The sequence below is a fragment of the Silene latifolia genome, chromosome 2 (assembly GCF_048544455.1).
Source record: "Silene latifolia isolate original U9 population chromosome 2, ASM4854445v1, whole genome shotgun sequence".
Lineage (NCBI taxonomy): Eukaryota > Viridiplantae > Streptophyta > Magnoliopsida > Caryophyllales > Caryophyllaceae > Silene > Silene latifolia.
Genome location: NC_133527.1, coordinates 148,392,654 through 148,405,638, shown reverse-complemented (window position 1 = coordinate 148,405,638; position 12,985 = coordinate 148,392,654). Strand labels below are relative to the sequence as shown.

General features: G+C 34.1%; 1 pseudogene; it reads left to right on the top strand.

Moving 5' to 3' along the window:
* Positions 1 to 5,725: 5,725 nt before the first annotated feature.
* LOC141641443 (protein ANTAGONIST OF LIKE HETEROCHROMATIN PROTEIN 1-like) lies at positions 5,726 to 6,973 on the top strand (annotated as a pseudogene).
* The last annotated feature ends 6,012 nt before the right edge of the window (positions 6,974 to 12,985 follow it).

Sequence of the window (12,985 nt, the reverse complement as noted above, 5' to 3'; positions counted from 1 at the left end):
GATCCTTGTCTTCGAAACTTCTCTCAAATTTATCCAACCAAGTGAAAAACTAAACCCCTACTTCTAGAAAAATCCACAATCCAATGGAAATTAACCCTTGGTCTCGACAATGTTGTTAGAATTAAGATTTTACTTTAATTTGGATTGATGGGGTCAAGATTAAGTTTATTAGTATGATCTTTTGAGGTTTCTTGTTATTATTCATGTTACCTATATGTTAGAATGCAAGCGATATTTTGTTGATAAATAATCTTATTTATTATTACTATCCTCGTTAAACTCATCACCCTCCACAAATGCACCCTCCCTCCACCCCATTAATTTACCCGTAAAATAAAACATCAGCCACTGTGATTAGTTTTTATTACTTGAAACAACCTCCAATCCACTACTACTATCAATACCTTTCTGCCACGTTTTACATCTACGAAGTCATAAATCACATTCACCTCCATGACACACCAATCTTTACTCCAAATGATATGGATCCTCATCTCCCTTATCAAAGACAATTTATTTCTCCTTCAACAAAGAAAAGTTTAAGAAGCAATCTTCCCTCTTATCTCTCTCCCTTCCCCTTCCTAATCTTTTTCTCGTCCCCTCCTCCACCTCTATTCCAAATACTCAAACAAAGTGTTTGGGTACTGTGTTTGTAAACTGAATAAGTTTGAATATCATATATATACACGAACTTTGATATTTATTTCATTTTGCATAAATAAATCTTACTACCTCCATCTCAATTTTATTGTCCTTTTTTCTTCAAATTTTATTATCTCATAATTATTATCCCCTTTGTAGATCTAGTAAGGAAAAACTTTAGTCAACCAACTCGTCGCAATCAACCTCATTCCCACTCGAAACAACCTTTAGCCTACTACTTAATCCCTTCGGTTCACACATAAAACGATCTAAAATGCAAAGCTTTCATCTCTCTCTTGAAAAGTCCATCTAACTAACAGAAAACTAACCGCTACTTTCTGAACTTCATCATTTTTACATCCCGTAAAGATTAAGTTGAACATGACAAAAAAAATGCAGAAACTTAGGTTTTGTTTGATAACGACAGAGTGAACATTTTTTTTAGCATTTTGAGAGTTTTTACACTATTTAAATAACAAACTAGTTTTGTGACCCGTGGGAATCACGGGGTTGTTCGTTTTTGGCTTGTCTATTATGTTTCCGACCGTAATCGCCTGGGCGTTTATTTGTTGATTGGGTTTCGCTGTTATTTTCCGGGCCGAAATGTTTAGTGGTATTATTTTTTTATTATTATTTTTTTTTTTTTGATGACGAGGAGGTTGGATCCTCCCCGGATACAGGACCCCACCCTGCTAGACGCCTGTACCATGTGAGTTCTTTCCCGCGGGATTATTCCCTCTCCGGGCGTCAGGTCCCCAGGAAAGTGTTCATCTAGGGAATCGAACCCAGGACCTCGCAATTCCTCCTTAGGAGGCTTTGAGGTTACCCTGGAATTCCACTAGACTCACACATCTTGGGTTTTTTTTATTATTTGTTTTCCTTTGTTTTCAAAATAGGTTACTTCTATCAAATTTAAAAATTTAAAAATGAGTTACTAAGCCTTTGCTTTTTTTCCCAAGGTTGTCTTATATTTTGTCCAAAGAAACCACCTTGTTATTCTCTCTCTCTCTCTCTCTCTTTGTCCATTAAACCCACAAAACTTCGGTGCACTGTTGAACTAACAAAAAATGAATCAAACAGCAGCGCGAGAAGTATTTATGAATGCTCAAGGAGCAAGAAGAAGTTGTTGGTCCATTGGTGGATCTTGAATCGATTGTTGTTGAAGAATAAGTTGGTGTATTCGAAGTAGTAGTTACATTACAGATTGTTCTTGCTGTTGGTCCGTCCTTCACGGCTTCTCCATTGTCAATTCAGTTTATGTAATTTATACAATTAATTTTGAAATTGGTTGATTTTGGGTCATTTACTAAATTAGGGTTCTTTGGGTTTTGACTATCGGTGTTATCGTGTTTGTAAATGCAATATGCTTTGTATTTGCTGGTGAACAACATATAATGGTTGTGGTATTCCCTGTCCCGATCCATACCCTATTGGTCATCTGTCGTCTTCGTGTGTTTGTTGTTTTATGATCGTACTGAATATATGGACTTCCTTATATGCTCACTTTTTATTAGTAGTTTGTGTAATAATATGTTACATATACAAGGTACGTACTATAACATTTTAACCTCATTTTGTTTGTGTAATAAAGTATGTCGTACTTGAATACGGGTTTATCATTGTCGCGGCAGCAGATTGGTCATGCATGGGGTCTGCACCTGTTTTTTAGGAAGCAAATAATTATATGGAATTTCGTTAACAGATGACATTGCTTGAAGAAAGTGAAATGTAATGATAAGCATAGTTAGGCGTACTTGAAGGTGCGTTGCTCGTTGTCTCGGTATTGTCCATAATTACATTTGCGGCTGCTGTTTTTTTTAGTGGGAGTAATTATAACCAATGTTGGGTTTACAGTAGGTGAACAAAATACATTCAAGGAAATTATACCTCGAGTGTCATCTTCGCAACCTAACATCCTTGGCCTCGGAGTGGTAAGGTTAATGTTTGAGTTCCTAGGATTTGAAGCCTTGTGTGGTCGGCGTAATCGGCGATAACTCAGCTCCACGTCTCTATTGCCTATGTAATTTTACCAGCAAAAATAATTCTTCTTAGGTGAAATCAGCTAAAGTACTAAATTTACTCAAGTGTCTAGCTAAAAGCATTACTGTTAAGGTGATAAAATAGAGTAAAGAAACGATAAAGTATGGTGTACTTGAATTCGGGTTCATCGGTGTGGCAGGAAATTGGTTATGCATGGAATCAGAGGTGTACACTGCACATTTTTTTTAATGATTCAAATAATTTTAAAATATTTAGTGTAATAAGATACTGCAAAACATAAATAGAATGAGATAAGCTTACCGTTTTTTTGGTTTTCGGAAGTGAAAACCACTTGTGGGACGCTAGCAGCCGAAACAGGGTTGTCAGCATTTGTTGGTCTCCGTGGACGTCTTCTCCTACGGGCACTGCATGCCATATCACCGGTGGATGTGTTTCTCTTACGTCTGTTGCTAGTTAAATTAACCAAAGTTCCTGAGGAATTGTCGTCTACTAATTCCATGGATGCTGAAAGGTTTGAGGTACCCGCAAAATGGCTAGTTGTCGGAGAGGCAGTTGGTTCAGTGTCCATGCCATCAAATGTGTGCCCTGCGTCCCGGAATATGGTAATAAGAACAGTCTGTTTGCAATTGGTATGTTTAACAACAAATTTTTAAATAGAGCAGAAGAGGACTACCTGTATTGTCTTAACTCCTCAACACCACCGGCCGTGAGCTGTTGGGGGTGACCAAACTTGAGTCGTTGGAACTTGACACCTTATGTGGACGACCTCTTTTACGGTGACCACGCTCCATATCAAAACTGTCGGTTTAAATTTTTGTGTAAGAGGTCAATAGACATGCTAAATAGACCATAGTTAAACAAATAATTGAAAATATGCCTAAAATTAGACGTTTAAGGTGCTGCGGTAGACATGTTTAATAGACCATAATTAAACAAATAATTGGAAATATGCCTAAAATTAGCCGTTTAAGGTGTTGTAGAGGTAGTGCCAAGTAAAGTTCGCTCCACTTGTTGCCTGAACGCTTGTAAACAGATGACGGGGCAAGTGGTCTGTTAGGCTGCTCAGTTGTGCAAGTTAAAAACGTGTAACATAGAACGACAATTAAAGTTCAGAACTTTGTTTATCAATGAGGATTGAGGTATGGTTATTACCTGGTTCGGACTCCATGCGTAGGGACGTTGGGTAGTAGTTAAGGTCAATATGATAATGTCACGTGTGTTGGTAACTATTTGAAAACGGCTCTTACAACAAAAAGGGTCCATTTATTGAGATGCTATACTGATGCAAAATTAAGACCGTGGGGACACCTTTTGAGCTTCAATACATGTATGAATATGATGATGGAGACTTGATCGGCCAAGATAACATCATATGGTGGCCACATGAGCAAAGTACAAAGTGCAACGAAAAAGCATCGAAAATACACGCATACAGCATGCATGCCGTAGAATATATGCTGGTGGTAATAAATTCCCATATACAGTAACTGGGTGAGATGCTATACTGATGCAAAAATATGACTACACACTTACCATTTCTACCTGTTCTTTGCTATTTTTTGTCTTCCATTTTAAACAAACAATTACGCTACTTTCCCATACCTGAGGGGTTCAATTGTTATACTGAATACCAAACATAAAGGTGGGTCCAAGAACACATTTGTTGAATACCAAACTTCAAAAAAATTCAACAGAAAGCAAACAAACAAATTACACTGAATAGAGTACATTAGGAAGAACACTGTTGAAGGTAAAGCACAATCCCCAAATACGCAGACATGGACTAAACGAATGACGCACCACTAATTCCAATATGCAGACAAAATAACATCAAAAAACAACACGTTGAAGATCAGGCCATCGACTAATTGTAAACACAATAATAATCATACAGTCATCGATTAGTTAAGAACTAAATAAGCCTTAATTGAACAAATAATGGTAAATATACCTAAAGTTAGACGTTGGAGAGGTGCTTCAGAGGTTGAGCTGAGTAAAGTTCAGTCCACTTGTTACCTTCGATAAGCCGGATACGCCACCAATTCCGCACAGAAACCAGACCTTCATACGGAAAATCTCTTGAAAGATCGTCTCATGCTTGAGTGCTCATGAGTTGTATTCCAAAGTTCCTAAAAAAGGGAGGAATGGAAAAATTGTTAAGAGACATTTCAATTTGGAACATATGTGGGCAATTTTGAAAGAAAATCCCAAGTGGAGACGACAAGCCCAAATTTCCGAAGGGATCAATAATTCTTCTTCAAAAAGATCGTCATCTAATTCCGAAACAAACATTGACATAGAAGATGAAGTTCGACCAATGGGTCAAAAGAAAGCAAAAGCTCAAAGAGGAAAAGGAAAGAATAGAGGAAATGAAGATTCATTTGAAGGTAAATGGAAATTTATGGAAAACAATCAAGCAGAGAAGATTAAGGTTATGAGAGAATTAAGAGAGGGGTTAAATGCAAGTGTGAAGGCTAAACAAGAGGAAGTGAAGGTAAAAGAGTTGGAATTGCTTTTTAAGGATACAAGTAGTATGATCTCTTCACAACTTCAATTGGAATGCTCATGTAAAACATACCAAAAGTTTGTTTAATTTGGTCTACTTCTATTACTGTGGCTTCTTAATTTACATTTAGTGTGGGAACAAATTTATTTGTATGAGACAATCACACAATAAATTATTGTGAGACGGTCTCGTAATAAATTTATTTTGAGACGGCCTGACATTAGATTTAGTGTGAGACAGTCTCTCAATAAATATAATGTGAGACGGTCAATCGGATAAATTTAGTGTAAGACGGTCTCTCACAATAAATTTACTCTCGCAATAGATATCATTGTGAGACAGTTTCACAATAAGTTTGGTACCATATTGCCTCTCACAATAAATTTGGTACAATATTGATCAGACGGTAGTTAATACATTTACTGCCATTAATTTAACGGTAGTTTGATACCATAAATCTGATGGTAGTTTGATTCATTTATTGTCATTTAAGCAAATACTCCTTCCACTATATACGAATCTTTTGTCATTAAAAAAATTCACCATAAAAATCCCACCTTCACAATTTCAGAAGTAATGTCAACTGATGATGTAATTCAAGCTATTGTTCAGTTCATGACTAATAAACTGGAAGATAATACCGACGAAGAAATGATCTTAATGTTTTTGCAAGAACAAAGGCAGAGGCAAGGATCACAAAGAATTGAAGTGCCTCGTGATCGCGTATTTGGATTTTTACGTCTTTTTACAGATTATTTTGCTGAAAATCCGGTGTATACACCTAATATGTTCCGACGAAGATTTCGAATGAGTAAAGAGTTATTTGTTCATATTGTTCAAGCATTGGGAAATCATTCTACTTACTTTCAAATGAGGAGTGATGCATCCCGGAGGCAAGGAGTTTCTCCCTTACAGAAATGCACAGCTGCTATACGACAATTGGCTTATGGAACCCCACCAAATAGTTACGAGGAGTATTTACGTTTGGGTGAAACTACTGAAAAAGAAGCTTTGTACGAGTTTTGTCGAGCGGTCATAGCGGTGTTTGGCGAGAGATATTTAAGGCGACCCAATTCAAACGATGTGCAGCGTTTGTTTCATATTCATGCTGAAAAACATGGTTTTCCCGGCATGTTAGGTAGCCTTGATTGTATGCATTGGGCATGGTCTAGTTGTCCGGTTGCATGGGCTGGTCAATTTACTCGAGGTGATCAAGGGTGTCCAACAATTATGTTAGAAGTTGTTGCCTCAAATGACTTGTGGATATGACATGCCTATTTTGGGGTTGCCGGCTCTAATAATGATATCAATGTTCTAAATCAGTCTCCATTATTCAATGATGTACTACAAGGATTTGCTCCGCCAACCGATTTTACTGTTAGTGGAACCGAATACAAACAAGGGTATTATCTAGTTGATGGTATTTACCCGGAATGGGCATCCTTTGTTAAAAGTTTTTCACATGCTCAAGGCCCAAAAAGGATCTTATTCAAACAAAAGCAAGAGTCTGCAAGAAAAGATGTGGAACGGGCATTCGGAGTCCTCCAATCTCGATGGGCAATTATTCAAGGTCCATGTAGGATATGGCATCGAAGGTTAATCAAAGATATAATGTATGCTTGTATCATATTACATAATATGATTGTCGAGGATGAAGGTGTAGCAATAAGCGAGTGGAGTGATGAGGGATCATCCACGTCATATCCAACTAATCACGGGTCAATACAACAATTTCGAGACAGCCTTCAAAAGCATGCGGAATTACGTGATAATGAGATACATCACCAACTTCGAGCTGATTTGGTAAATCACATTTGGCAATAATATGGAGGAAATGAAGACTAATTATTGATTTTACGAGGCAATTTTTATAATTATCATAAATCATTAATCATAATTTCTAAATTTATATAATTTTTAATCTAATACTAATTATGATGATGGATTTGTTTTAATGTTTAAAATTTGACAAAATGTATCCAACATATATATGAGGGAAAGAAATGGATAATTTTATGTGGGTCCTATGGTATGAACCTTGAAAAGGTTTGTCTATTGTTATGTATGAGCTTGTTATTGAAGGGGTTTGTTAAATTGGTGATGTGTCATGTGACAAACCTCTCTATTGTGGATGCCCTAAGGTGTTTGAAGTTGGTGACGTGGGGTTTTCTTTTGCAAGGTGACATTTTTTGCAAGTCAATGTGGCATTTAGCCATGCTTAGGTGGCTTTTATGTGGCTTTTAATTGAGGGTTTAGTTTACCCTTTTAATAAGAGTTATAGATAGATGTGCTATTTTGAGTGTTGATCATCAACATATTGAAATAGTAGATTGTAGTGTAATTTACCGTTTTACATTATGACCTTTAATTAGTATATTATAAGAAAATAAAAATTGAGTTTTTTTAATCTCTGAGGAAATTAAAGATGAAACTTTATCTTTATGATATTTATAATTAATATTCTTCACTTAAAATATATAAATTTAAGCAAGTTCAAATAAGTTAGCTAAAAGTCATAAATCACAAATTGAACGAAGCAGTATAATCATTTTTTTTATTAGTATGAAATAAATTCCATAAATTTCATGAGAATATTAATGCGGTAGAGAACTATAGAAGAGTTGGCAAGTACGTGACTTCCTTTTAGGTTTAATTTTTTTCATTTATTTTTATATTTTTGCCTAAAGGTGGTTAAAGCATCGTATTATGCATGACGAATATGCCTCACCCTTCCCCAATTCGTATCTCTCCCTAAATTATAGTGATGATGTGGTCAATTTACACAAAAAAAAAAAAAATTTATAGCATCAACAATAATTAGTTTGCTCTATATAATTGAATAGTACCGTTTTTTATGCATGTAAATTTGTCAGAAGAAAAGCTTTACAGAGACGTTTTCCACTATGTTAGAGAAAGACCACTCTTACCCTTTTATGTATTTATCATGACTTTTTTTTAATGTTGGTCGTTTCTTGAATTGAATCTTAACCTTATACATATTTCTATAATAAGTGTATCTAATTTATCTTCAAGCCTCATTCAAATCTATTTTATTACTCGGGGTACCATTTTTACTTTAAATTGTAAAACAATCGCACAATAAAGTTTTTCAAAACATTTACTCATTTGTCATAATATGATATTTCGATTCGCATATTAGTAGCAACTTTCTTTATCTTTTAATACTCCTTGAAAAATAGATATCAAACTTTTTACTTATCAATAATTTGTGAATATCTTATTTAAATTTTGATTAATATACTTTTATATAACGACAAATGAATGTAAATAATATAATAATAAATTATCAATAGAAGTTGAAGTGTATTGTGAGGGAAATAACTTTAAAATTAGTAGGAGAAATACATATGACATTTGAAAAATAAACTTCGTATTATGTATAATTAAATATGACATTAGCAATAATAAAAGACGTAGGGGCATATTTCAGCGTTCATTTTACTCTTTACATGAGTAAATTCCATGTAGTACGTATTATGCATGCACATTTATCACGACCCGGTTCGGCCTAGGACCTTTTAGCCTCATAGTACCTCATTTTTTTAATCGGAAGTTGTCATAAAATTGGATATTATAAATATAGCAAAGGTTTTTTTCCTTCTAATTTAATAAAAAGTGAACAAATACTAATGAATAATTTTTTAGTATTAATAAATTGTAGATAATTAATTTATTTCCTGTTTCTAATAATAAAATTGTAAAATAATTAATTAATTCTCATTTTTAATAGGAAAATCATATTCCTAATTATAATAGAAAAATATTAAATAATTATTATCTCCTAATTCTAATAGTATAATTAGGGAGAAAAAGCCTTAATAAATTGTTAATTTATTTTCTATTTCTAATAAAAAAATTGTAAAATAATTAATTAATTCTCATTTCTAATAGGAAAATTATATTCCTAATTATAATAGAAAAATTTTAAATAATTAATTATCTCCTAATTCTAATGCTAATAGCAATATTAGAAAAAAAAGTCTCCTTTAGTTATATATATTGATTCGTTGACCTCGGGAATTTCAAGATTGACATAGACTTTGGTTGACAGAGATGTCTCTACCCGAAGGTTAGCTGCGATGAAAGGTATTATAAAAACCACAAGTCTAATGGCTGTAGAATGAAACTTTGTGCATAATTAAAATAATATCTTACCGGTATTTGGACCTTTACCCCTTGTAGATGTAACGACTATTATAAATAGTTTGCACCCCTTTACTTCCAGTTGTTTTTTTTGTTTGAAATAGTCTTGAGTGCATTGATTCCATAATTTTACTTTGAGGCGTTGTTTGCTATAATGGTAGAAAATCGATTATCTATATGCATAAAAGATATAACCTCACTGAAATAAGATTAGTAATTATATCCATACCTCCGGTCTTCAATCTCGAGGATGATATCGTTGTTTTCCCCGTGTTCGTTCACAAGGACGCCGATGACATCTGGGCCAACAATTTAAAAAGTTAATAATATGTTCAGAATATACTGCAATATACCGAGTATTATGTATAAATAAATCAAATATAAATCAATTAAATTAAGTAAGAGTAAGAATTTAATATGATGTTCATACCGGATAGTACGAAATCTTTTTGAGGGCGAGTCTCCAACTTATGAAAGTGCATAAAATCAAACTTGTGACGGGGAATAAGTGCAATATCATTCTTGATAACCTTGACATGAGTTTCATAAATAAAAGATAACATGATTTTGTTATCGCTCACGACGCCGTAATTTTCTTTGTTTGGCTGAACCTTAAATTCTCTAGTAGGCAAATACTTCCTTCAACGATTTTGGTACGATAGAATCGCCATAAGCTGCTTTCGATAGTAGCGTGGATATAATTTTCCTATATTAGACGAACAATAACAATAAGCACGTGATTATCGGAACAAAATACATACTCGTCAATAAGAACCATAACAATATATAATTTATAAAAAGTAAGTAAGATGGGTTACGTAATTATCTAAATAAATTACCTCCTCATCAATAAGAACCATATCGACGCATATTAAACTATTATTTTTTCTGAAGTTTAGAACTTCCCATAATCTCGAAACGCGGACCTTGATCTTCCACTCGTTTTTTGATGAATTTAGCTCATTGATGAGTGAATAAGACCTGAGAGTAGGGACGTAGAAATCGTTTAGAGGATAGATTGATAAATCATGAATATTATAACAATAATATCATAAGATTCGGAAAGTACCTTGAAGTTGCCATGTTCTTTATACGAAAGCTGGAACAAGATTGTATGAGAGAGATTTCTGAACACTATTTTGATGTATATGAAAACATCAATTCAATGAGCTTATATAGTGCAATAGAATCGCCCTAAACAAATCAGAGCAGGACAATAAAACAATCGTTTAGCTTTTAAGTATCATTGTGTTTAGTTGGATTAGGATTTCGTACGTGCATTAGTTTTCCTACTTATTCAGATTTATTCCTTCAATTGTTTAGTTTTTCATACTTGTATTAGATTTCCTACTTATTAAACTCATATCTTTTTTTTTTAATATTACGTTTTCTTAAAAAGTTAGACTCTCTAATATCGCTCAAAAAGTTTCTGCTTTATATATATGTATTGATGATTGATTATTGAATTTGAGTAATTAAGAATTGACAATTGAATAACCAGAATAGGAGTATGAATTTATTAGAGAGGAGAGAGGGTAAATTAAATAAGATGTAAAACATGGGGGACCCATACAATGCCAATTTTCTGAATTTTATCGGCCAATCAAAAGCCTTTAAAAAACCTGACTTTTATACTATGTAGATGACTCATAGACTAGCTAAAAGAGCCATTAATATGTAATTTTACCCCTTGTCGACCTGTCAAAAAAAAAAAAAACTTATTTTTCACAAAAAAGTAATTTGAATACACAAAAATACGGTACTGTAAAAATGCAAAAACAAAATAATAAAATAATTAGTCCATGACCCAGTCCACCGCCCACTAGACCCAATTGGACGGTCCGTAATCCATAGTCCATACAATTAGAAGACATAACGCCCAAAATTCAAACCCTAGAAAGTTTCCCGCCCAAAATTCCCCGCCTAGTTTGATTCTTCCGCCAGAAGATTGCAGCTATTAATGATATCACATCACTCACCCCAACATTTTCACATTTATCCCAATTCTCACATTATTTTAATTTTAATAAACCGCCCACTACACCTCCCCAGCTTCCTTAACAAGCCATTTTCCAACTTCCCCCCATTTTCCCCCCATTCAAATTCTTTCTATTTATATATATCCTTTCCCTCTTCAATCTACTTCATTAATTTTCCCAATTTCACTAGCTACCCATATGGAGAACAAGGAGAATATTGGTGTTGAGTTCGAGTACGAGTCGGGTTGTTGTACGCCTAGACACGGTGGAGCTAGGGTTGCTGCTGTTGTTTGTCCTCCTGCACCTAGAAAGAAAAGGGTTTATGCTATTCAACCTGTTGTTCCTCCTCAAGGGGGTTATTTTAAGCCGCCGGATCTCGAGTCAATTTTTACTCCGTTGCAAGTCAAGTCGGAGACAAATGGGAATCGACAGTTAGCAACAATGTGAAGGTTATAATTTTGGGTTTTGATTAATATAGGGGTGATTTTTAAGGAGTTTAGGGTTAGTATTTTGATTTAATTAGTAGCTTAGGATTCTTAAAGTTGGTTAGTTTTGGGGAGTTAGTAGATTAATTAGTTTGTTAGTTGATATGGATTGTATGTAGTAATAATGGTAGCATATTAGTAGCGTATATGTTTATATTATGTTTGTAAGTTGTAAATTTATTTTATTTGTGTGAAACTAAAATTGTTATAAGCATGTTTGCCTTCAATTTGTGTAATTTCTCTTTCAATTGCTCTCAAATCTCAATATCAAGGTCTTTTTAGGTTATTTGAGCACATGTATGTATGAGCCCTATGAGGTAGTTCTGCAGTGGCGTATCTAGGAATTGGATGATGGGGGTGCGAAATTTAAATGTACCCCGAGTCATTATGTTTAGGCCAAACGAAAATATTTACACAAGTTTCAGAAGAAGACGGGTATCGTATCGTGAGACTCACCTTTTCAATAAAATACCATCCATTTATCAATAAATTGCTTATAAGTGGATTGACGGTCTTATAGTGTGAGAGCGTCTTACGTATACTGAAATACAATACATTTATGTAAAAAGTACACCTGGTAAAAAATTATGGGGAATGTTAAACGCAGCACTTGGGAGAAATAAATGCATTTAATTTTATTGAATATATGGAGCATCATTTATAATTGTAAAAAATTGAAAATTAAAAATGTCTAGATGGGGGATTGAACCTAGGACCTCTAGATTTCAATAATTGCACTTTACCAATGAGCCACTGGAACTAATATGCTATATCTTTGCACTAAATTTTACATATCTTTGGGGATGCAGCTGCAGCCACTGCACCCCCCATAACGACGCCACTGTAGTTCTGAAATGGAAGTTTTGAGTTCATGACTTCATGTTATTTGGATCACCACTTACAGCTAATGTTATCAACAAAGCTACTAAATGTTGTTAAAGTTTCATGCAGATACACAGCAGGTCAGCAGCAATTACTTCATTGTTTTGTGCTATGTAATCAAGGTTTTTACAAATCATAAACCAAGCAACTAATTGACCCTAATGCATTATTTTTAGGTTAAATCGTTGATTACTACTTCACCTTTTTGGTAATATTTGGCAACCAAAATGTTATAATTGAATTCAGTCATATTTGAGACATTTCAACTATTTTGCATTTTTGTGATATTTAAAAAGTATACTTGTGTAAAACGGTTTTATATAAGA